Source organism: Macaca nemestrina, chromosome 15 (assembly GCF_043159975.1).
Source record: "Macaca nemestrina isolate mMacNem1 chromosome 15, mMacNem.hap1, whole genome shotgun sequence".
Taxonomy (NCBI): Eukaryota; Metazoa; Chordata; class Mammalia; order Primates; family Cercopithecidae; genus Macaca; species Macaca nemestrina.
In genome coordinates, this window is record NC_092139.1 from 42,473,407 (window position 1) to 42,495,118 (window position 21,712).

Here is a 21,712-nt window from a genome sequence, read left to right on the forward strand (position 1 = left end):
TTCTCTCTTGCACTCAGACTATTATTCCCACTTTGAAACAATTTTTTCCATTTCTGCTTCACACTACACTGTTTTCCCGCAGTCCTATTGTCTTACAATCCAGTGGGATCGAGTTAACTCTCAAGGAAGCTTTTTCAATCCACTCCACTCAACTTATGCCCTCCTTTTGGAAGTCCAGCAAAATTTATTTTATTCCTAGATGGTATTTAGAGTGAGTGGGGACAGCTTGTGATTTCCTGATTCTCTAGAAGCAAGAGCTCTTGGAAATATCTCACTAATAGGGATACTTGGGCCAGGAGCTCTTTGTTAGAGCAAACTTCAGCTTGAAAATCAGAGCAGACTTTAACTTACCCAAGGAAATGCGTCACGAAAACTATTATATCCCCTTCACTAGTAAGAAAACTGGCAAAAGTCATTCCAAAGAGTGTGCAATTCTTAGAGAAAAGAAGCATTCTTGTGATTTTAAAAAAAGCAAACTTTATTCTGATGTAATGAAAATAAAATTCTACAATGAGACTTATACTGTTTTTGTCTTCAAGTATTTGTAGATCTGTGAAATAATGCAGTTTAAGAATATGTGACAGAGTTACTGAAAATAACTCTTTACTGAGAAAGAGGTATGACTTATTCCTCTTCCTTGACATCAGTTGTTGCTCTGGCTGAGAGCTTTTCAGACCTTTGTGGGTATCTCAATTACTTGGACATCCTATTAAACTGCAGACACTGATCTAGGATGTCTGAGTGGGGCCAGAAAGTCTGCCTTTCTAAGTAGCTTCCAGGGGATATAGATGCTGCCACAGTTCCAGGGAGCACATTTTAACTGGCCAGGATCTAGTACATTCCTACCTCCAGGCTTAAGCACCTGGAAGAAGCTTGAAGCCACCGTCATGACGTTTGAATGTATTTTAACTTTTTGACTCAATCACAAGCCTGGGCCTTTGATTTCTTTTTTTTTTTTTTTTTTTTTTAAATTTTCTACTGCCTGTAACACTAGAAAGAGAGACACAGGGAATGCCGTGTCAGAACAAAGTCACAACACGGCTGTGGATTCAGTTCATGTCCTCTCAACAGTGATCATTTTGTTTCTGTGTGACCTTGTGATGAAGGCCATATTGGAAGGTGGGTAGAGGACAGACATATAATACCAATTTCTGGCTTCTACAAGAAGGCATCGGGGAGACCTTGACAATGTCTTCTTCATTCGGATATAAATGTTAAGACTATCTTTTAAATCATCAATGATGAGCATCATTCGATTTTTTGTTGTTGTTACACTTGTTACACCCTGGTAGTTTTGTGGGGGGTTTTTGTTTGTTTGTTTGTTTTTTGTTTTTTGAGGCATTGTTTTGCTCTCGTCACCCAGGCTGGAGTGGAATGGCACGATCTCAGCTCACCACAACCTCGGCCTCCCAGGTTCGAGTGATTCTCCTGCCTCAGCCTCCTGAGTAGCTGGGATTACAGGGTCCTGCCACTACGCCCAGCTAATTTTGTATTTTTAGTAGAAATGGGGTTTCTCCATATTGGTCAGGCTGGCCTCTAACTCCCAACCTCAAGTGATCCACCTGCCTCAGGCTCCCAAAGTGCTGGGATTGCATGTGTGAGCCACAGTGCCTGGCCTGCCCTGGTAGTTTTTAAAGCTGTTGTGAACCACCTAATACCACAGATAGAATATCATATTTTCTCAGGGGATGCAAATGACAGTGGGTGGAGGACCTAAGAACACATGAATTGGGTTTTATTTTTCAAAACAAATGTAATAGAGACAAAAAAGCTGCATTTGTGTTGCTGTGCTTTCTCAGGCTTGCAATAGTCTGTTCACAACTTGTATTCCCTTTAGAATGTCAACTGAGATGCCCACTGGGGAAAAATATTTATTTTAAAAAACAGACAAATATCCCCACAATACCTAGACTTCAAAAATTTAATCATATGGTGAGTTTGTTTGGTTCCTTTAGCTTTCCACATATAAAAGATGACATAAAAATAAATATTTCACACTTTTCTTGTCAAAATAGGTCTCATTGCTAAAGCAGAAAAAGAAAATCCCATTATAGTATATTTGAAAAAAGAACAAAATGTTCTTTTTAATAGTGTATGGAAAGTAGATTTTTGTACTAATTTTAATATTTCCCCGAATGTTTTTTACATTCTTGTTCTTTCCTTAAACATCTTCATTCATACACTACAGCTGAAAACAAAATGATGAATAAAAAGTAATAGTACATAAGGCTGGGCATGGTGGCTCATGCCTGTAATCTCAGCACTTTGGGAAGCCGAGGTGGGTGGATCACCTGAGGTCAGGAGTTCGAGACCAGCCTGACCAAAATGGTGAAACCCCATCTCTACTAAAAATACAAAAAATTAGCCAGGTGTGGTGCCAGGTACCTGTAATCCCAGCTACTCAGGAGGCTGAGGCTGAGGCTGAGGTGGGGCAGGAGAAGCCCTTGAACCCAGAAGGCAGATGTTGCATTGAGCCAAGGTCGCTCCATTGCACTCCAGCCTGGGCAATAAGAGGAAAACTCCGTCTCAAAAAAAAAAATAAAATAAAAGGAATAGTACATAAAGCTATAACGCTACCACGTATTTGCCAAAAAATAATGTTTTCTATAATGATAGAAGATTGACCCCAAGAGTAGTCATCACATAAATAGTTGGAATTTTACATTTTTTAAATTTGTGAGTGCAAATCTTCATTGGTGAAAAAATATATTCCTTGTTATCAGCTTGACGTTAATCGGTGAAGCTAAGTAGGTGAGTTATACTTTTAACTGTGGTAACCCATTTTTAAAATAGCCACAAATCACTATAGAGCAAGATATAAAATAAACAAAAGAGATGTTTGCTCATTTTATGTATATTAGGTCTTTAGATAAAGAGCTGTAGAATGACCAATTTCTAAAAACACCAGTGAAACATTGGAAAATTATAAATATATGCCAAGTAATTATTAATGCCTGCTTTATTCTAGAATATGCCAATTTCAATAGAAAGCACAAAAGAACAGAAAATACAGTTCCTACATGCTTTAAAATAATAAAGGTCAGTTTAAGGCCATAGAAAGGCATTAAGATATTTTTCTGACACACAATAATAAAAACAAAAATTAGCATTTATGGAGCACTTACTGCATCATCAAGCACTTTTAAAGCATATAACATGTGTTATCTCCTTCTACTTGCCATTGTACATTTGGAGAAACTAAAGTTCAAAAAGGTTAATGAACTTTACTAAGGTCAGACAAGAAGTACCAGACCTTGGACACACTATGTGTCTTTCAGCTTTTTAAGTGAATGTCTGAAGCTAAGATTTTATGATCTAGATGTCAGAGTAGGTGACTTCTCTTTCTCACGTTGACATGGATAAACAAGCAGTAAGGGTACACCACCTATGCCTCAATATACTTACCTGTAAAATGGAAAGACGATGAGCCTCTTTGTTAAGGAAGCATATCTCTTTGAGTGGCTAGAAGGGATACTCGCCACACATGTATACCAAACGCTGTTTCATTTGCTGGTGGCATAGCCCAGCCTCCACAAGGTCATGGCTACAATTTGCCAGAGATTTCACTCCCAAACTGATCACAACAGCACAAGGCATTAAACATCACAGGCAGCACGTTCACATTGCTCAGAGTCACTTGTTTTTAACAAACGTCTGGGAGAAGAACATCTCTGAGGACTAGATTTTAGAAAACTTCCAGCCCTGTGAAAACAGGACTCACCTCTAGGAAACTACAATTAGTCACAGTTTCTATCACTGAGAGGCGGGCAGCTGTTTTCTGTGTTCGTCGCATCTGCTGGGGAAGCAATGCCAAGCAGAGGGAAAGGGAGACACCTGAGGCACAGTGTGGCCTGTACAGTTTGGTTAAGAGAATTTTGGATCAACCTTCCCTGTCTATGGCTGCTGAAAACTCACAGTTCCCCTCTCTAAAGCGGTGGGATTGAGGAAGGGCTCACCCACTCTCACCTCCCTCCAACCTTGGCTTTCCTCCTTCCTCTCTTCTCCTCTACTTGCAAGCCATTCAGCTTATACATGTCAATGCTCTTTCAACAACAGACTCAGGTGGATTTGCTTCCCTTGAGATCTTCTTTCTCTCTCTCCTCTCCCCATTCCTCCTGTTAGGTCTGTCTCTTGCCCCAGCCTTAGAACAGAATCTTTGTTAACGAACCCTTCTTCTGTACTACACAAGAGAGGAGTTAGAGACACACTGGGCTTTTCTACGCGTCTGCTTTCATTTGTTAAGCAATTGTTTTTTATTTGGATTTCATTTATTCATTAAAATATTTATGAGGCTGTACTACTTACCCTGAGGATGCTAGGAATTCTAAAGGAACATCTTGGTAGAGAAATATCTCCTTTTAGATTGTATTTTAAGTTTCAGTCATAGCACAGAAAGGGGCTGCTTTGGGACCTGTGACAGATGACCCTCTTCTTTTCCTCTGCAGTTAGATTCAGGGCGACTGCTTTGGGCTAAATTATGAAAGATTTAAGCAGGAAATAAAGAGATTTTTCTGAAAGTAAAAATATCTAAATGCCCAAATAGATTCCTGAGGGATGTTGTGTTTCTTTGAAGATCTTTAAATGTGGAGACAAAGAAGGCGTCTACCAGCAGAGGGTTGAATATGACTGAGTGACCTTTTTATGATCTCCTTTGAATCCGTGAAGGATGCGATTAATTAAAGTCAGAAGTTTGTCACTAAAATAATAGTTATGAGATCCAGAGAATTCAAGGTGTTGGAGGACTCATTAAGTAGGTGCATAAATATCATGCTGAAAGATTTAATGAGACCATAGGGTCACTTATAGAAAAATGGTGCAGAGATGGCCTAGAAAAAATAAATTAGAATCGATATTGCGCTTCTGAATTAACAGCTATAGATTGCTATATTAACACCTGAGACAGAAATTCTATAATTATATCTTGATGATGAATATTGATGTTCTTGTCATGGGAAAAATGAAAATTGCTCACATTTAGTATTTTACTTATCAATAATAAAATAAATTTATATGTGTGTGCTTATTTCTGTGACACCTGGGAACCGTAAATGCTTTAAGTAGCTACAATTAAGTGAATAGTGTTTTTCTTTTTTCCTTTTAATTCAACCAATAGTTATTGAATGCCTACTACACAGAAGGCACTGGGCTAGGTGCTGGGAAAAAACACAGATGCACCCCTTTCCACGCTTCAAGTAGATTATAGTATAGTGCTATCCAATAGAATTTTCTGCACTGATGGAAATTTTCCATGTCTTAGCGTCCAGTGCAGTAGCAACTAGCCACAAGTAGTTATTAACCGTTTGAAATGTGGCTGATGCAACTAAGGTGTTGAATTTTTAATTGTATTTTAACTGTTTATATTTAAATGTGAATATAAACAGCCACATGCTTAATCTTAATTTATAATGTGTAATCCGCTTTTGTGTCAAAAAGGATTGCATTGGGACAAAAGACTATGTTCATCATTATAACAGAGCTGTTTACATGGGAGGAAAGGCTGACACATAATTGAGGAAACGAAGGAAGGCTTCACAGAGGTGGCAGTCATTGAGCTGAGACCTAGAGGAGCAGATAGGAAGGACTTCCTCATGACAACATGAAAAAGCCTGAGATGGGAGTATCATGTTACTCTTGTGGAACTACGTGTAATTTCATCATTTACATGTTATGTTACTCTGCTCAGCTTCCATAGCAAAATACCACAGACTGGGTGGCTTCAGCAACAGAAATTTATTTTTTCACAATTCTGGAGTCTGGAAGTCTAAGATCAAGGTGCCCGTGAGATTCATTTCTGGGGAGGCTTCTCCTCTGGGTTTGCAGACAGTGGCTTTTTGCCATGTCCTCAGATGGCCTTTCTAAGCACATGCACAGAAAGAGAGAGAGTGCATGCACGCGCTGGCACTTCTTCCTTTTCTTGTAAGGACACCAGCCCCATCAGATCAGGGACCCACTCATATGAGCTCATTTAACCTTAATTACTTCATTAAAGATTCTATCTCCAAATATAGTCACATTAAGGGTTAGGGCTTTGATATATGAATTTGGGAGAGACACAATTCAGTCCATAAAGGAAGTATCTCTCTCACACATAGCTCACACAAATTCTGTAGAAAACTATCATCTATTTACCTAGCATCTGGTGATTTTAATCACTGCTTTTGATTTGCATAGTGTTAGATAACATAGGGTTCTAGAATATTAACGAGTATAAAAAATACCTAAACCAAAGTATCCACCTCACAGAACTCGAATGTAATTAAACATTGCTTAAGCAAATATTAATTTTCCTTTATTCTTTGAGGACAAACCAGTGGTGAGCTGGAGCTTACTATCTAAGTTCATAACAGTTCATTTGCAAATTTTTCAAGGATTTTGTGACCTGATTATTAAACACAACCATTACTACAAATTAAATTATATAAACTTTCAATGAAATAAATTTATTCAAAACAAATGTAACAAATACTCATAACTCATCGTTTACCAATTTTTTCCTAGAGCTTTGTCGAACCACTTTTAAAAATTTTTTTTAAGACAGAGTCTCACTGTGTTGCCCAGGCTGGAGTGCAGTGATGCGATCATGGCTCACTGCAGCCTCAATTTCCCAAGGTCAGTTCAATCGATCCTCCCTCATCAGCTTCCCAAGTAGCTGAGAATACAGGCTTGCCACCACACTTGGCTGATTTTTTTATTTTTAGTGTTGTAGAGGTGGAGTTTTGCCATGTTGCCCAGGCTGATCTTAAACTCCTGAGCTCAAAGCGATCGTCCTGCCTCAGCCTCCCAAAGTGCTCTGATTACAGGCATGAGCCACGGTGCCCGGCTCACTTACAAATAATTTAATACTTCTCACTATCGCCTGTGCTCTTGAGGTACTTTGCATCTTTACGTCTACTACGCACCATCGGTAGTGGTGGCTCTGACAGTCTGCTACTGTACACCTCCTCTCAACTCCTTATTCAAGGTCACCACTTTGGTAGTTTGCGACTGGCTCTGGGCAAGTATTTACACTATTGAAAATCAACCATCTCTAAAACTTCCTCCTCCCAACTTGTTACTCAAGGTCACCATTTTGGTAGTTTGCGACTGGCTCTGGGCAGTATTTACACCATTGAAAATCAACAATCTCTAAAACTGGGCCCTTTCGTTTTCTAGTAGAGCCACATATTAATCATTTACCAGCACACCGCTGGCACAAACCTTACCCTCTTTCATGGTACAGGGTTTTCCCAGTATTTATCTGGACTTCCTGTTGCAGCTTTCCATGGCTGAAACATTATTACCCATCCTTTACAAACAAAATGAAACTTTTTACTGAAATAAATTACCTTTTTTAAAGGTTTTTTCTGTTTCCTACCCTAGACAGAGCCTATACTGCTCTGTTGATCCATGAACTTTCAGGCCCTCGGTATAAAATGTTTTAAGGACAACAGAAAAGTCCCCTAAAACTTAAACCTAGCAATGACAACATTTTTCTAGCCCCCTCAGCAAGGTCTTCTACTTTCAAATTGCCTCAGCTGTAATGTAACATACCTCCCGCTGCTAGTACTAGCTCACAGCTAATACTAAGCCTAACACTTGACTCCATTTTACAGGGGCCACTTTTTTTCCTCTAAAAGTTTTATGTAGCAGTGAGTGAAATAGAATAGATGCTGGGGTAAACAGCAGTTTCCAGATTAAATGTTATTTTCTGTAGGAAACATTTCTCTCCAGTGTTGCCCCTTCACACCATCCCCAAACAAGTAAAAAATTGCTCAGACTTTGAAAATGTAATACCATCTGGCAGAACTCACATTTGACCTTTTATTAAACCTACAATTATGTCACACCGGTGAGATCTAAAATTCAAGGCTCTGGAAGTTGAAGCAATGTGTCCAAGGTTACATGGAAAATAATTGAGAGCACACAGTTTCCTGCCTGGCCTTTCACTTCAGTTGTACACCGTAGTACGTGTGTTTTCTGATTAGAGTTTTCTTCAGTTATGATTTCCTTTACCATCATAACATTTTGGGAGGCTGGTATGAGGGTAAGTATAGAAGAAGGAATTCAAGCAGAAAAGGTTAAGTGATTTACAGTTTTCACCCTTTCTCCAAGTGAAATTTATGTGCCTCCAAATTTAAGAATCATGAATTTAGATTGAATAAGAATGGATAAAATCCATTAACGGTCAATTTAGATTGTGTGAGAATGGATAAAATCCTTGGCATATCTAAAGAATAGAAAAGGGATCCCAGGAGGTAGTTCTGGATAACTTTTAACTTGAAAACGTCTGGTAGAGGCTGGGCATAGTGGCTCATGCCTATAATCCCAGCACTTTGTGAGGGCAAGTCAGGCAGATGGCTTGAGCCCAGGAGTTTGAGACCAGCCTGGGCAACATGGCGAAACCCCATCTCTACAAAAAATACAAAAATTAGCTAGGTGTGGTGGTGCATGCTTGTAGTCCCAGCTACTTGGGAGACTGAGATATGGGAGGATTGCATGAGCCTGGGAGGTCAAGGCTGCAGTGAGCCAAGATCGCACTACTGCTCTTTGGCCTGGACAACAGAGTGAGACCCTGTCTCAAAAACAAATAAATAAATAGTCTGGAAGAATAGAAAAAGCAAATGAGAAACAAAAAAGGGACCACCTATGAGGTAGGAGGAAAACCAAGAGGGTCAAAGAAGCCCAGAGGAAAAGCAGTGCATGAGTATGAAGGGCATGATCCCCAGTGTCTAAAGCCGGTGAATGCTACAAAAGAGTCTACTTTGGTTTTAGTATCCAGGAGGTCATTATTGGCCTAGGTGTTAGTGAGGAATCAGTTGAAAGGTGGGGAAGGGAACCAGGTAAGAGTGGATTAAACAGGAGACCTGGAACAGGAGACAGCCTATCTAACACCCATTTGGAAGTATACACTCGAAGGGAAGCAGGGATCTGGACTAGTAATGGAGGAAATAGGAGGGAAAATCCATTTGAGAAGAGATTAATGAGTCCTTCTGATTCATGGTTCGGTCTAGTTGTCATGAAACACTAAATCAAACGAAAGAGTTGCTTGTATAGCCCTGTGTACTTCCATCGGCAGATTTTATATTGGGTTGTACAGATCAACCCCATTGCCAAGGAAGAACAGGAAAAAGAGATTTCACCTACATTAATGGTTGGCAGAGTTGTATTTCCCTCTGATAAACGAATATTCAATGGAGGAACAATATCTTAATAAGTGTACAGCATATGTTATTCAGAACAATAACAATAAAGGATTTCTGTAGACCTTGTTTAAATGTTAGGTTGTTTTCTTTTGCTGTTGAACACATGAACCGGCAGTACTTACACAACTTACACCATGATCTTCAGAACCGATACAGAAAGCCACAGGCCTGCATGGCTGCTACACTGAAGTGTCTACAGACGAAGAGGCTTCACATGTGCCTTTCTGTAAATAGTATTTACTCAGCCTCCTATAGCAGGGAAAATATTTTGCACATAATAAACTCATATATTTCCTTACACCTTAAGGGGTAATGTACTTAAGCACATTCTGCTGTAGGATTTTTACTAGCAAGATTGAGTCACAGCTCCAGGAAAGGAAAGAATGGGACTCCCTAGAAGAGAAGATCCTCATTAGCAGGTGGGAAATTTTGTAAAACAGGGATTACAAGAGAGGAAGGTATTTTTTTTTTTCCAAATTCCTTTAGCTTCTTCTAACACAGAAGCCAGGTCTGGGGGGCTAGAGCCTTGCTAGCTATGTACCCAAAGATGACATAACTCAGGATAAGACATAGACAAAGAGGAAAGCCTGCCCCCCTCTCCCCTAGGCCTTGGAATTGTTAGAAGAAGAAGGTGAGAGAGAGAGTAGAGCAGGAAATGAGACTTTGTATGTACCTCTCTGACTTCTACCCTCCAGGCAAAAATCTGGAAGATTCTGGAGCAGGCTCATGACTCCTCATATCTTGCGTGTCTTAGAATGGACAGGAAAGTGCTTGCTTGCTCCGGTGATTGGAAATGGTGATGTAAGCAGGGGCTGGTGTGAGCGGGGGCTGGTGAAAGCTGGGGACAAAACAAAGATGCTCCCTCTGGTGATGACTTCATAGCTGAAGTCAGCTGGACTCAAGTAATGAGTGGACTTTGCCAGACTCTACCAGGGCATCTCGCCCCAAATGGCCAGCAGTCTTTCATCCATGGAGCAATCTAGACCAACCATTTCACAGCACAGACCTGTGAGGATGCAGAGAGCAGCTTGGCAGGTGTAAGCCTGTGCCTTTCTCCCTCTTAGAAGACACACTGAGTTCCTGAATAGATTTACCTACCGTTTTGGGGAGCTGAAAATGGGAAGGACAACTTTACAAGCTTCAACTTTACCCAAAGGGACTGACTCATGCAAAAAACGTGTAAAACCAATCCTGTGGGGAGTGAAATGTTGAAGAAACCATAAGGAAATTGTCTATTTCCTTTAACAGTTGGAAAGGCTAGGGCAGCTTCCCTTCCTGTCATGGGAAGTGTGGCTCCTACGCCCTCTGGGAGAGTGGTTTGAGAAGTGTTTCCGCTGTGACTTAAATTATAGCCATTTCTCGAGCAGGCAGCCCAGGGACTGTGGTAGGCAGTGCCAGCTACTCGGAGTCAATTGAAAGGGAATTGGTCGCCTGGGAGGTTTCTAACCTGATTTCAGGTTTCCTGGACACCATGTCCTCTCCTGACCCAACACCTGCTGTGACAGATAGATGTTTGTAATGAGGTGAATAACAAGCAGTCTCATGAACATTAGGTCACACGGAACAAAAGGCACACTGGCTTAGGTGGAGCCTGCATTTTCCTGTTTTCTCTAATACATTTCTCTAGCAAATCTACTCATGGAAAGCTTTGGCAAGATTTTTAGGCAAAGCCTTTAAACTCACATTTTTTAGAGGAAAAAAATGTTTGCTATTTCATGGCTGAAAGAGAGACTCAATTCTGCTGTTACATTCAGAAAGCTGGGTTTTTTTTAAAACAAAATGTCTGTTTCATACGTAAAATCTCAGAATATCTTACTAAGACCAGCTCTAAAGTAAACTATTTCACCACACACAAAGAAAACGCAACCATCATAATAAAGGGGGCAGAAGGAAACATTGGGGGGTGATGGGTTCGTTATAAAAATGAATGAGGACCATGCACGGTGGCTCACGCATATAATCCCAGCACTTTGGGAGCCCGAAGTGGGAGGATTGCTTGAGCCAAGGAAATCGAAAACAGCCTGGGCAACATAGTGAGACCCTATCTCTACAAAAAAATTTTTAAAATTAGTTGGGCATGGTAGCACATGCCTGTAGTCCCAGCTACTGAGGAGGCTGAGGCGGGAGGATCACTTGAGCCCAGAAATTCCAGGCTGCAGTGAATTATGATCACACCACTGCACAGCCAGGGCAACAGAGCAAGATTATGTTTTAAATAAATAAATATTAATGAATAAAATCAAATATTCCTAATAGACAAACTAGTTTTTGACATCTCTGGTGGTATTTCAATTGATTTCTCCTGTAGAGGAATTAATAGGTGAATGCCTGCCCCAGCAAGGGTCCAGTATGAACAAAGCTTTCTATGTGATTTGTAGGTTTTTCCTCTGCCCTGATGTGACTACCAGAAGTGGGGCTCAGCTGGGAGTTTTAGAAATGATTTATTCTTTTTATTTAAATTCTATGCCTAATTATATTCTTAGATGTTTTAGTCAGAGCTTTATCATGATCAGTCTTATTTCTACAGTCCCTCAGTATTTAAATCTTATTAGCAAGATTAAATGTGAAAAAGATATTGTGTGAGATTTTACAAGAGCCCAAGATGAAGAGTAGAGATGTGTGTGGTGTTCATCGATGGCATTATGCTTCTGTCCTTGTTCTGACAGGATTCTGGCCTTTTGGAACATTCTATCTAAGGGTTGAAGCTAATTTAGTTGAGAAATCTAAAGATTGCATTTCGAGAATGATTTTAACACCTAGATTTCCAATCTTGAAATTACAATAGTCACTCACTTATCAAAGAGTACAGTAGAAAATAGGTCTTTCCTTTTAACATCTTTTCTCTCTTAAAATTGGAGGACAGGGATTTATAAGTAGTGTTCCGTCTATCCATCCATCCATCCATTCATCCATCCATCCATCCATCCATCCATCCATTCTTCCATCCACCTATCCACCTATGGTATGTACTTGTGTGTGTGTGTGTGTGCGCGTGTGCGCAAACATATTTAAAAAGCAGGTTTACTCATTGCTTTTGGTATGGTTCTCTAAACTAAAGAAGCTTATGTTGGTATTTTTATTGTCCATGAAATTATATTATGAAACAATAACAGGTAGGAAGGATGGGTGCCCATAAATATCCTCTTACTCTCTTTGCATTTTGTATCATATGTACTACTAATCTCTTACATTTGTTAATCTATTGCTATGGTTTTTACATAAGTTGGACTGACACCTTCATTTAGCAGATGTGGAAAGAGGCCCAAAGAGGTCCACTTACAGGCAGGAATAGGGCCAGGCCAGAAATCTAGTCTCCAGTCTTTTTCCTTTTCTTAGCAAACAGATTCCCCAATGAGCAGACTTGATTGTGTCTTGCTGCACAGCAATCCACACTAACTATACAGGTGTAATGTCCATTATTTAAAAAACCCAGTCCCCTTTGATTTCAGATCATGTGCTTCCCTTCTCTACTGTGCAAATGTCAGGTAAACGGGTAATTGCTGCACTGCTTCATTGTTTGTTCCAGTCTTCTTTTCTCTGTGTTCCTTCCTTTATTCATTTTCAGCTGTTATGAATTTATACACAATTAAAGGGGGAGGGAGGCATATTAATTGAAAAATTGATGACATAACCTTGAGGGCTTTGCTTTAATTACCTCCAGTGTTCAGGAATGACAGTTCTTCAGATTTATCTTCTCTTCCTTAATAGAGGATTTTTCCACTGGACTGACTTCTGGCGATATCTGGTGTTCAGACTGTAGTGCCATGCTCTGCTATTTTTATTACTCACACAAAAGTGAACTAACTGATGGGCCATGGGCAAGTTAAACTTCTAATCATGCAATGGTGGGATAAAAGAGCCATTGCTCACCCTGGCAGACCTAAGGTATAAAATTTCACAAAATTACATGGATGGTAAGAGGTGGTTTTGACACAATTTGAGCTGACGCTTTCATTTAGCCAATGTGGAAAGAGGCCCAGAGAGGTCCACTTATAGGCAGTGGTAGGGCCGGGTCCGAAGTCTAATCTCCAGCCTCCTTGCTTTGTACTCCGTGCCTCAAACTCAACTACTCTCTTCTCCCAACCATATTGCATCTTAGTGAGTTACAGTGCAACACAAGATCTAGAAATATCTATTAAAAAATTATGTTCTGATCATAAAGCAATTGAAAACATATAAAAGAAAATAATTTAGTTAGGGGCTAGATGCAGTTTAAAATTTGAAAATCAATAGTTTTCCTCTATAGCATCAATAATATCTACCTATCTAATTATGTGTAATATGACACAAAACAACAGAAACCATAAGATATATTAATAGAACATGTATTATATAACCTGTTTATAGATATTCCTAAGGAGGATTGTGGCAAAGATTTCTGGAAGTGATATTTAATGATATCTTATAAAATGGTAGTGAAGAGAAAAGTAAAACAGTGGCAAAGAATATGAAAGGTGAGACACCAGTGTATAAGTGATCAATAAATAATTAAAAGCAAATAAATGGGAAGGAACTGATCTTTTAGAAAAAAAAACAGGAGATACAGCTAAGTACCCAGAGCACAGGATCCCAACTGAGAGGGGCACTGGAAAGAGAAAACCAAGAGAAGTAAATTATCAAAGAAATATTATAAGAAACATTTTCACAACTGAAGAATGTTAATTACCAGATTGAAGGGCCAAAATGAGTGCCCAGCAACAAGAAAGAAATGACCCACGCTTAGGCTCCAAACTGGAAAATTTTGGAATACCAAAAACAAAGATAATTTTTTTCAACATTTCCAGGACAAAAACTACCACTCACAAATGGAAAGTCAGAATGAGATCAGGCATATCTACAGAAAATGAAAGTTTGAAGAGTAAAGCAAAGCATTCAGAGTTCTAAAATGATTTAATGGGGAATTCTAAAGCCATACTATCAAGCCAGAGAATAGAACAAAAACATGTTCAGACATACAAAATACTGTACCATCTATATATTTTTCTAAAATGCAAAACAAATTCTGTTCTTTCTCTAAGCATATATATGAATATGAATAAACAGAGAATTTCTGGACATTTACACACCAAACTTAAACCATGGTTAACCTGAGAGAGGGGACTGGGATTAGGGAGGTGGCCAAAGGGTGCTTTGCAGCCATCCGTATTGTTTGTTTGCATGTGTTTACTGAAATAATGTATTTATGTATTATCTGGGTGATTAAAAGTATTCTTCATGTTAATGCAAAATAACCCATTACTGATAAAAGTTAGTTTTAAATGAGAGCTTGTTTGAAATTCTAAACTTTCCTCTAACTGTTCATCTGGATCCACTTCTTTCAAGTGCCCTTTCTATTTCTATCTTTAAAAAGAAATCCAATTCAGGCTAAAAGGAGCCATTATAGTCTCTTGATATCATCACATTTCTGTTAATGAGCCCTTCAAACTTGATTGGTTCTTAGTAGAATTACAGTGATTCTGAAGCAATCCTGAAGTCACCTGTTTCCCTCTGCCATAGAAAATGCCACATCTGTTGCTGATATAATCTAAGATAACAAAATATCAAGAAAACAAAACAGAGAGACCTGAGTTTCCAATGAAAACTCTGTATAACTTTTTAAAGTATGTTTAAATGCATCAATGAATGGGAAAAAAGTAGGGAATGCTCAGAGGACAAGGTCCAAGTGAAAGCAGCAGGTACCAGAGAGGTGAGCAGAGCAGTCAAGCTGTCCTTTCTCTTGAAGGTGTCTATCAGGGTCAGCATGGTAGAACTTGGTATTGAAACTTGGTGTAGAATAGAGGAGGAAAAAATTCTCCCTGAGAATTCGTGATTGCAAGCTGATTCTCACTAGGAGTTTGAAGCCTGAATTCACCCCACCTGACAAACTCAGGGCCAGACTGAAGGGCCAAACCGAGTGGCCAGCAACAAGAAAGAAATGACCCATGCTTAGGCTCCAAACTGGAAAATTTCGGAATACCAAAAACAAACAGATTTAATTTCAATCTGTCTCATTCTGGAAATCTTCTGGGCTCCTGACATAATTAATCAGCTTGTCTAAAAAGGAACCCATCTTTAAACCAGACTTAAACTATGACTACAGACAAAGTGCCAGGAAATGTCACCACATGAAAGCAATCACAGTGAATACAAAGAAAGTCCATGAGTGAGAATGAGCAAAAAAAACAGCAGAATGACCCCTACAAAAACTTGAGATTTTGGAATTATGAGAAACAGAATATTAAGCAAGTACTTTTAAGGTTGACAATATGAGTAAAGAGCAACTGACTAAAAAAGTGATGAAGCATGTTTGCAAACAGACAGATTGATTCTCTGTAAGTGAAAAATATATTTAAAATGCAATGCATAGTTATAGCAACAGAAGTTAGTAAATTTTTAGAGATCTGTATAATTACCAAGAATATAGCAAAGTATCAAAGACATGGAAAATATGGTAGAGAGAACAAGAGGCATGAAGGATTGAATGAGAAGAAGAAGTGAGAGCAAAAAGGTACAGGAGATTATTTGAAGAGGTTATATTTCAGAATTAATACAATTAATTCTGGATTAATTCATAGATTCACAAATTCATAGATTAAGAAATCTCAAGCATAGTGTATTTTAAACAATGCCATATCTAAATATATCATATTTAAGTTCCAGAAACCCAAGTATCATTTAACAATGAAAGTAATAAAGACATTTTTAGCACAGCCCAGGAAGACAAGACATAGGGAGCGAGGGTACAGTGAGGACTAAGGGTTTCCCACCAGCAACTCTTCACTAAAGGAAACTGTATCTCCATATGCTAGTCAGAGGAAAAGATGACCCCAGATGGAAAGTCAGAACAAAGACCAAAGAAAATTGTAAATGGGTAGATAAATATAAATTAACATTCATGATATAAAAGACTAATAATGTGTTTTGGAGTTAAATAAAAATAGAACTAAAACATAATACAATATCAATTTAAAAGAGATAATTGGTATTAAAGCACTCTAAGTCTTTGTGATGTTCAGGAAGAGGGCAAATATTGATTAACTCTAGGATGTGATAAATATTGAAACATTCAACGCTGCTAAAAGAATAAAAGAACAAACCATAAATTACAGAGGGAAAAATATGAGATTACAAAGAAAGTCCATGAGTGAGAATGAGCGAAAATGAAAGCAGAATAAACCCTAACAACTTGAGATTTTGGAATTATGAGAAACAGAATATTAAGAGCAACTGACTAAAAAAGTGATGAAGCATATTTGGATGAAAATATTTTCTTGCTTTCATCCATATTTGGATGAAAGTACAATACAAAAGAAAGCAAAAAAGGGGGGGAATTAAGCACAGAAAGGAAAGTAAAAGATAGAAAGCATAAATATGAATCCATTAGTATCAGTAATGACAGCATATGCAAAAATGTTCCATTTTCAAATATCGAAGATTGTCAGCTTGTATTTATTTTTTAAATTCAGCAATATGCTGCTTCAAAAAGACATGTATGGAGTATAGGAGTTTAGAAAACTTGTAAGTATAAAGAAAACAAAAAATATACCACGCAAATACCAAAAGAAACTTGCTTCAGCTATGTTCATATCAAATGAAATAGACTTTAAGGCAAAAACAAAGTAAGCTGTTACATAATGACAAAATGTTTAGTTCTCCAAGAGCATATAACAATTTTAAACTTATGTGCACATAATAATGTACTCTCACAATATGTATAGTAAAAATATTGACAATACTGAATCTACCTCTGTAGTCAAAAATGTTCAACACACTTCTCTTGGTAATTGATGCATCAAGGAAACTGCAAACAAATATTGTCACAGTATAGATTTGAATAAGACAACACAATTAGAAACTTTACTAACGTATATGTGTGTGAAACTCAAAAACCAAAGGCAAAATCCAAGGAAAACCTTATGATTAAAACATTCTCTTTAGAAAAGGATGCCCATTATTATCCCTTTCTGTCCAATGCAATAATACAAGAAGAATAAATAAAAGATATAATATTTAGATATTAAGTGAAAAAATATTTGCAAATGATGTGAATAACTATTCAGAGTAATCTACAGATAATTAATGAGTTAGCAAATATGCTGCCTATAAAATTAATTTATAAAAATCCATTTCATTTCTGTAGATAAGCAACAGGCAGCTAGTATAACTTTACAAATATATAACATCATAACAAGTAAAGTTATTATTGGGTATAACATCAATAAGGTCTATTATGACATGCTTATGAATTGGAAGAGCCAATAACATAAAAATAAGTACTGGCCAACATGATGAAAGCCCGTTTCTACTAAAAATACAAAAATTAGCTGGGTGTGGTGGCATGTGCCTGTAATCCCAGCTACTTGGGAGTCTGAGGCAGCAGAATTGCTTGAACCCAGGAGGTGGAGGCTGCAGTGAGCCAAGATTGTGCCACTGCACTCTCCAGCCTGGATGACAGAGCAAGACTCAGTCTCAAAAAAAAAAAAAAAAAAAAAAAAAAAAACCTCCCAAATTGATCTATAGATTAAATGCAGTACCAAAAAAAGTCAACGTTTGTAGAATTTGACAAGCTGATTTCAAAATTTTTATGGTAAAGCAATGACCCAGGAATTACCAAGATGTTTCTGAAGTGGGACAGAACATAAAGATTCATCACATATCAAAGATCATTCTGAATATATAGTAATTAAGATATTAGTGGGATATTGGCAGATTTAACATTGGCACAAATAAATGGTCTATGAACAAATGCACACTGATGTGAGAACTTGATTTATGAGAGAGATGGCACTGGATTCATGTGGAGAAATTCAGGCTTTTCAATAAATAGTACCAGAACTATTATTATTAATATGGAAAAAAAACTAAATTGGATTCCTACCTCACCTCACATACAAAAATCCTATCTATGTGGTTTCAAGAATTAAATATGAAATAGAAAACTATAAATCTTTAGAATATTATGTAGAATACCTTCGTGCACTTGGGAAAAGGAAGGTTTTCTTTACCAATATAGAAAAAGAACAAAATGTAACAGAAAGATTGATAATTTGGGCTAAATTAAAGGTAAGATATTCTGTTCATCAAAAGACACTTTGAAGAGAGTAAAAAGACAGATAACTCCTATAGTTAAAACTTAATCAAAAATTAGTATTATACATCATCCTTTGCTAGCCGTGAGGGATTGGTTCTAGGACCCCCCAGAGATACCAAAACATGCAGATGCTGAAGTGCCTGATACAAAATGGTGTAGATAGTCTCAAATTGATTTCCAGAGGCTTTGCACGAATTTTTACTTCCACCAACAGTTTAAAGTTGTCCCAGATGTGCCATATCCTTGAAAATCACTTAATATCATTAGACTTAAAAATAAAAAGTAGCAAAACACGAATCCCTGGTTTAGTTGGTTAAATAACGGTCCCTCATCTTCCTAAACACTTCCTCAGATATGCCTGTGTAGAGGTATAAAATAATATAGCACTGTGGTTTATTTATATGTATTATAAATATATATTATATATATTATAAAACTTATTCATCCTCCCATATATATTAAATCCTCTCCAGATTACTTATAATACCTAAAATGCCATATAAATACTTGTTCCACTGTATTGGTTTTAATTTGTATTATGTTTTATTTATGTATTTTTTTTTTCAAAATTTTTTGTGTTACAGCTAGTTGAATCTGTGGATACGGATTCAACCAGTGGATACAGAGAACCCATGGATACAGAGTCAACTGTATTATATTGTATTATATATACTCTAAATTATAGTAATATATTATAACAGTATTATATTATTATATATGAAATTCCTACAGATTAAGTGAAAGACAAATAATAGAAAAATGTGGAAAAACTCAAACAGGTGCTTCTAATATGGAAAAACACAAATGATTAGCAACATATAAGTAGGCTCAAGCTCATTAGTAATCAAAGAAATGCACATTGAAACCACAGTGTTATATTATTTTACACCTTCAGACAGGCACACTTTTAAAGTCTAACAATATCAAGCAATTTGCAAGGATATGGTGCATCTGGGACAACTGTAAGCTGCAAGTGGGAGTAAAAATTGGTGCAAACACTCTGAAAAACAATTTGAGATTATCTAGTGAAGTTGAAGGTATGCAGTCCTGTAACCAGAAATTCCTCATCAAGGTAGAAACTCCCTAGAGAAATTGTAGCCTATGTGTATCAGAAGTGTTGTGCAAGAGTGTTCATAGCAACACTCTCTGTACTAGAAAAAGAAATGAAAAATAACCCACCTATAATAGTAGAATAAAGCAATGTTAATATATTGCTACAAAAGAATATCACACAACAGCTAAATAAATATGACTTGTAGCTACACATAACAACTTGGATACATTTCATCAACAAAATAGTTAAAAAAACAAGTGGCAAGAAAATATATACAGTATGATTCAATCCAATAAATTTAAAAGCATGCAAAATGAATCAACATATTGTTTTAGTATACAAATAAATATTTAAAAGTATGAGAACGATAAAACCAAAAAATTCAAAACCACCATTACCTCTGAGGAGTCAGGGAAGGAGAAAGGATTTTATAAAGTAGTCAGTAGGTGTTTATTGCTTCAATGTTCTTTATATCTTATGACTACTTTACCCTCTTTTATATGTACTCAATATTTAAGAGATCAAAGCTTTCTTGAGTAGAGGTAAAAGAAAAATTGTTTTAATTAAAAAATGTATTTAAGGCTGGGTGCGGTGGCTCACGCCTGTAATCCCAGCACTTTGGGAGGCTGAGGAGGGTGGATCACTAGGTCAGGAGTTCGAGACCAGCTTGGCCAACATGGTGAAACCCCATCTCTGCTAAAAATACAAAAATTAGCCAGACGTGGTGGCACATGTCTGTATCCCAGCTACTCAGGGAACTGAGACAGGAGAATTGCTTGAACCTCGGAGGCGGAGGTTGTGGTGAGCTGAGATCGCGCCACTGCACTCCAGCCTGGGCAACAGATCGAGACTCTGTCTCAAAAAAACATATATATGTGTCTGTGTGTATATGTATGTGTATATATATGTATATATATTTAAAAGACACTTTTAGAAAAATGGAGGGAGGAGAGTAGCTATCATATATCAGTTTACTGTAAGAATAATTTTGACAGATGGGATATTTTCGCACGTCAGCATCATTCCAATTTTTTATTATGTTAAACTGATTAACACTAATTACATATAAAAAGTGGACATTTAAGTCATTCAGATAAAGCCACTAACCTGCTTAAACCCTTTGTGGATTTATCAGAAGGTGTCAAGTCCTACCTCCTCAGCAGGTGTTTGCACAACGTGGCCCTGTATCCATCTCCACCCGCCCCCTCCTAGTGCACACTATACTCCCACTGTTCCAGCTCTTTGTCTGTCCTCAGATGGAACCATGACCATGCTTCTGCTGTTTCTGCTGCTAGGCCACAATTCCTCTAGACATCTCCACACTAGTACCTTTTTCTTCAGTTCTTGGTTCAAGTGTTTCTTTACGGAGAGACTTTCTCAAATGGCAGAGTAGTTTCTGTCTTTATTCCTTTTTTTTTTTTTTTTTAATGTGTGGCACCATCTTTCTGAAAATATCTTATTCATGTGATTACTTGTTTATAACTTGTTTCGTCCCCACACAGGGGCCGCATCTCTGTTATTTCTCCAAGCACCTGGCATAGAGGAGATATTTCACGACTTCATAGAATGAGTTAATATTTTGTAGACTAAATAGTTGGGCAATAGAAAGTTGCATATACATTCTTATTTTTTAAATTGAAGAAACAGTGAAGTTCAGACCCATTCACTTTAAATATTCATCCAAAAGATATTTATTGAGCATATACTATGTGTCAGGCACTGTGCTACATACTAAGGATACAGAGTGAACAGGAAGGTAGCCAGGAACCCTGTGCTGGGAATGGACAGGCCTCCAGATGCCTAAGAAGATCAGAGTAAAATCAGGAACCAAATGATCTGGAAACTAAGTTACCAAAATACTGTGGATAGGATTCTGGGCATTTTTCTTCAATAATTCTATAGTGATACCTGAAGCCAGTGTGGAGATTAAAGGATGAGACTATCAGAGGTAAGGGGAGCTTTAGGACACAAAGCCAGTCATTGCACCAATGCCAGAGTTTCCACGAGAAAGAAAAACTAAAAAGCAGCAAAACACGAGTCCCTGGATTAGTTGGTTAAACAATAGTCCCTCATCTTCCTAAACACTTCCTCAGATATGTTATTGAAAACCCCAGTTGAGAAGACCCCTCTGAGTTCCAAGACTGACTGATGAAATGATATTTCTACCTTTGATCTGTTGCAATAAAACTAAGATGTGAGTAGAAGAGAACAGAGGTGTCTCTATAAAGTTCCCTGTTACAGTTCAGTCAGCCCTTTGTATCCATAGGTTCCACTTCTGTGGATTCAACCAACTGCAGATAAGAAATATTTGGGGGAAAAAATGGTGTCTGTACTGAACGTGTATAGATTTTTGTCCTTGTCATTATTCCCTAAATCATACCGTATAACAACTAATTTACATGGAAT

General features: G+C 37.7%; 1 protein-coding gene across 3 annotated transcripts in view; it reads left to right on the top strand.

Moving 5' to 3' along the window:
- The window catches only part of LOC105481533 (phospholipase C beta 1), a 748,575-nt gene that overhangs the window by 664,127 nt on the left and 62,736 nt on the right, over nucleotides 1–21,712 (top strand). The gene's annotated exons all lie outside the window — the stretch shown is intronic.